The following is a 5725-nucleotide window of genomic DNA, read 5'->3' on the forward strand; positions in this document are numbered from 1 at the left end:
GTAGGTACTGACAGTGGTTTTCTGAAGTGTTCCTGAGCCCATGTGGTGATATCCTTTACACACTGATGTCGCTTTTTGATGCAGTACCACCTGAGGGATCAAAGGTCCGTAATATCATCGCTTACGTGCAGTGATTTCTCCAGATTCTCTGAACCCTTTGATGATATCACGGTCCGTAGATGGTGAAATCCCTAAATTCCTTGCAATAGCTTGTTGAGAAATTTTGTTCTTAAACTGTTCAACAATTTGTTCACAAAGTGGTGACCCTCGCCCCATCGTTGTTGGTGAATGACTGAGCATTTCATGGAAGCTGCTTTTATACCCAATCATGGCACCCACCTGTTCCCAATTAGCCTGTTCACCTGTGGGATGTTCCAAATAAGTGTTTGATGAGCATTCCTCAACTTTCTCAGTCATTTTTGCCACTTGTGCCAGCTTTTTTGAAACATGTTGCAGGCATCAAATTCCAAATGAGGTAATATTTGCAAAAAATAACAGAGTTTTCCAGTTCGAACTTTAAATATCTTGTCTATTCAATCGAACATAGGTTGAAAAGGATTCGCAAATCATTGTATTCTGTTTTTATTTACGATTTACACAACGTGCCAACTTCACTGGTTTTGGATATTGTAGTTTAATATATAGTATGATATAATATATTATAAATAAATAAATAAATATAGGGGAATTTTTTTAAGTGTATTTGTTTTAATTGCACACACATAGAAAGAGAAAAAAAATTAAAAAATTCAAATGTAAAGCAAAAATATTTGCAGGACAGGTTAAGAAGAACCTAAGGTCCTGTAAAGACACCTGCCCCAAAATGTAACAATTTACAAAGTAGCAAATAATAATAATTATAATAACATAATTATATATCATGGTCATCATTATACATCAATAAATTATGCAAGTCATTAACTTACTGGGATTAATTACGACTAACCAAAATTCTTTATTTTTTTATTTTTTTTTATTTTTTAAATAATGTCCTGCCCAGCTTCTCGGGCAAATCACATAGCAGATGTAGATGCCCATATCGGCTGTTCAGATTTACTTTACAAAAGAGAAGTGTAGGATACCTCTCTTGTTGCCTTACTTGTATTTTGACTTTATTAAATGTATTTATATTATCATTTGGTGCAGCCGGGCCGGAGCAGGAGGGGATGGAAAGAGAGAAAAAGGAAGACAGAGGGGGGAGTTGTGGGGACAAGAGGGGGATTAGACAGAGAGACAAAAACAACAACAGCAAACACAACAACAACAACAACAACAGAGCAACATCAGCAAATACGACATGTACAAATATGATGGTAAAAGTAATAGCAAATAAGCAGTTAGCGAAAATAAAAAATAATACAGAAATGACAATGAGCATTATTGCACTAAAAATGGAGCAATATGAATACCAATAGAAATAGTGCTATTGATAATAAACAATACCAATACTTTACCTTTATTATCAACAATACAATTGTTCAAATGCAAAAATACATATACGTAATGATAACTTGAGATACGAAAGAATGCAGAAAAATGGAGGGGAAGAAAGAGAAGCAACCTACATTAACCTTGTAGATTGTTATAGTAATAATAGGTTAAGCTTTGTCAGTGTGCCATGTGTTATACCCAGTTTACCCTAGGGCAGCAACGTTAATATATGTTTGATGAAACGTGATTATGTGCATGAGTGTATGTGTGCATATGTACTTGTATATGTACAGTATGTGTATATGTGTGTTTGTACAGTGAATGTATATGTATAGAATGTGTAGTGTGTGTTTGTACAGCGAATGTATATGTACAGTATGTGTATACAGTATGTGTGTTTGTACAGTGAATGTCTATGTACAGTATGTGTATATGTGTGTTTGTACAGTGAATGTATATGTACAGTATATGTATGTGTGTGTTTGTACAGTGAATGTATAAGTGTAGTATGTGTATGTGTGTGTTTGTACAGTGAGTGTATATGTACAGTATGTGTATATGTATGTTTTTACAGTGAATGTATATGTACAGTATGTGTATACAGTATGTTTGTATAATGAATGTGCGTGTGGATGTACGAACTTTGAGTGTGTAAATATGTACTGTATTTATTTGTATATGTATGTGGGAGCGTAGGTACCTATGTATGTCTGTATGTATGTATGTGTGTGAGTATATGTGAATTTGCATGTACAATACATTTGACTCCCAGTGTGTGCGGGAGCCAGAGTACGGCCCCAGCCTCCCCGAGAGCCCATCCCACAAACAGTAGGTGCGGTGCCCAGGGAACCAGGGGCCACCGGCCCCACGCAGCCAAGCCGGACAGCGACAGGAACCCCAGAGCCTGGCCCACCGCGCCGCCCACAAGGGCCAGCAGCAGGCCGCAGACAGACGCAACCGGCAGAGGACAAGGCACGAGAAAAGCAGGGGGCAGCCAGACCCCAAGCCAGCGAGAGACCACACCCCACACGGACAGAAAGGCGGGACGCCCCGCCCGAGGGGCCCGGAGACCCCCCGCAACCGGACGGGAAGACCGCCCCCGCCCCACCAGCAACCGGGCGGGCCAGTCAAGTTCATCCACACCAGACTCTGTCATCCATGTCTTTATGGACCTTGCTCTGTGCACTGGTGCACAGTCATGTTGGAAGAGGCCCGCTCCAAACTGTTTCCACAAGGTTGGGAGCATGGAATTGTACAAAATATTTTGGTATCCTGGAGCATTCAAAGTTCCTTTCACTAGAACTAAGGGGCCAAGCCCAACTCCTGAAAAAACATATCACACACCATAATACCTCCTCCACCAAATTTCACACTCGCATCCTATGACAGTTCCACGCTGGAAATCACTGAGCTCCTTAGAGCAGCCCATTCTTTCACAAATGTTTGTAGAAACAGTTTCCATGCCTAAGTGCTTGATTTTATACACCTGTGGCCGGGCCAAGTGATTTATTTATTTATTTACATTTATTGATAAGGACACCTGATTCTGATCATTTGGATGGGTGGCCAAATACTTTTGGCAATATAGTGTACTTAGCATGTTTGTTCCTAGAGCCAACACAAATTTTGGAAAAAAATGTCTCAAATATCCTGCTCCATGGTCATGGAAGAACTTACAGAAGGATCTGAGGTTACCTAAACTGATCCCTTTGGAGGAATTTCAGGCCATTCTGATGGATTGAGAAACTGTTTCTATTGGCCGCTGTACTTTTTTTTAAAGTTGTGTTTACTGAAACATTTTATACATGGTTATGACCTATCACAGGTTTTTTATGTTAATAAATGAAAGTTATTTATTTTTAGAGAATTCCAAATGTACTACAACTGTGTTTATAAAAGGAAGCGCATCTGTCAACGAGATGCTGCTGCCAACAGAATTAGCCGCACTTCTGTCGTTGGTCATTTGTAATTTACCGTCGTCGGAGATCATGGAGCAGCCTCAGGCAAAAAGAAAGATTTCCGCCATGTGGGAATATTTTGATCATATATCGGAAAAAAAGGTATTTGTGTTAATTTCCTTGTCGTTTCATCCTGTTCTCTCAAAGTTTCCACTTGATCTATTAGAATTCAAAATCTCTTCAAAATGATTCTCAGTTTACTATTCATATTTTCTGCAGGTTAAATGTCGCATTTGTACGACAGAATTGTCGTACATTAACAAATCCACCTCCTCAATGCTGAGGCATTATAGGGCCAGGCATGAAAATGAAGCTCCAGAGACACCCAGGATAATAACTAAGAAGAGAAATCGTCTAAAATTTAATACGTTGGAAAAACTGTTTTTTTTTTAAATAAAAATGTGTAAAAAAAAAAAAAAAAAAATCCCAGTCCACAAGCATCCTCATTCACAACACGTTCTCTTAGATTGCCATGTTATGACATGTTCACATTATTTATTGACCGTACCAAAAAAATAAAAAAAATATAATTTAATTTAAATGAAGATATGAAATAATCCTAAATAAAATACAATGACTTGGTTTACACTACCGTTCAAAAGTTTGGGGTCACATTGAAACATACTTGCCAACCTTGAGACCTCCAATATCGGGAGGTGGAGGGAGGGGGGGGGGTGGGGGGGGGGGGTGGGGGGGTGGTTTGGTTGGGGGCGTGGTTATTTACAGCTAGAATTCACCCACCAACTTGAGTATTTCATATATATATATATATATATATATATATATATATATATATATATATATATATATATATACACATACAGGTATATATATATATACTGTATACATACATACATACATACATGTATGAAATACTTGACTTTCAGTGAATTCTAGCTATATATATATTTTTTTTTTAAATTTTATTTACATAGAAAAAAAACAAACAAACTTGAATTTCAGTGTTCCAGTGGCTATCCATTAGATGGCAGTATTGTCCTGTTTAACTTCTCCGTTCATGATGAGTATATCATTTCGGCCGCCATGTCTGTAATTTCCTCGTTCTTCTGCTTCGTCTCCTTGTTGTGTGCGCAGTTGTGCACTCTATAAAAGCCCTAGATGTTATGACGTCTTTGGGCAAGCTGTTTATTTTGTGGGAAAGCGGACGTGAGAACAGGCTGTCCCCACTCAGTCTCAGGTCCACATTGAGCTGGAGGGGGCGTGGCCTCCAGCTCCGGCTGAATACCGGGAGTTTGTCGGGAGAAAATCTCTGCTGGGAGGTTGTCGGGAGAGGCGCTGAATATCGGGATTATCCCGCTAAAAACGGAAGGGTTGGCAAGTATGCATTGAAATGTCCTTATTTTTGAAGGAAAAGCACTGTACTTTTCAATGAAGATAACTTTAAACTAGTCTTAACTTTAAAGAAATACACTCTATACATTGCTAATGTGGTAAATGACTATTCTAGCTGCAAATGTCTGGTTTTTGGTGCAATATCTACATAGGTGTATAGAGGCCCATTTCCAGCAACTATCACTCCAGTGATCAAATGGTACAATGTGTTTGCTCATTGGCTCAGAAGGCTAATTGATGATTAGAAAACCCTTGTGCAATCATGTTCACACATCTGAAAACAGTTTAGCTCGTTACAGAAGCTACAAAACTGACCTTCCTTTGAGCAGATTGAGTTTCTGGAGCATCACATTTGTGGGGTCAATTAAACGCTCAAAATGGCCAGAAAAAGAGAACTTTCATCTGAAACTCGACAGTCTATTCTTGTTCTTAGAAATGAAGGCTATTCCACAAAATTGTTTGGGTGACCCCAAACTTTTGAACGGTAGTGTATATTATTGTATATACTAGGTCATAAAATCAGTGTCAGTTGAGTCGGTCCATAGGTTGCCTGTAGGGATTTTTAATGTCCAGCAGATGTCAGTATTTAGTGACACAGTATCGACATAGTATCAATACAGTTTTGCAATGTGTCGAAACGCTTCATGACGCCTCATCGACCCATCACTAGTGTGTACACATGAAAAACATAAATACATGAACATAGTTGTACCTTTTAGATGTCAGGGCCCTACGCTGCATTGCATTTGCAAAAGACCAAATTGGCCAAGACTCTGTCAGTCATTTGTGCACGATGATGCCACCATGGCTGTTGTGAGGTAAACAACCAGCAGTTGGAAAGCTAGCTAAAAACGAGACACATATGAACTGAAGTGGACGCAACAGATTGCCGTGTTTGCAATAACATTAGCAGTGACTTTACAGCCTCTCTGATTTAAACTACAAAGCAAATAAAAGTTACGTTACTTAGCTTACATTCAAAA

This window comes from Entelurus aequoreus, linkage group LG10 (assembly GCF_033978785.1).
Source record: "Entelurus aequoreus isolate RoL-2023_Sb linkage group LG10, RoL_Eaeq_v1.1, whole genome shotgun sequence".
Taxonomy (NCBI): Eukaryota; Metazoa; Chordata; class Actinopteri; order Syngnathiformes; family Syngnathidae; genus Entelurus; species Entelurus aequoreus.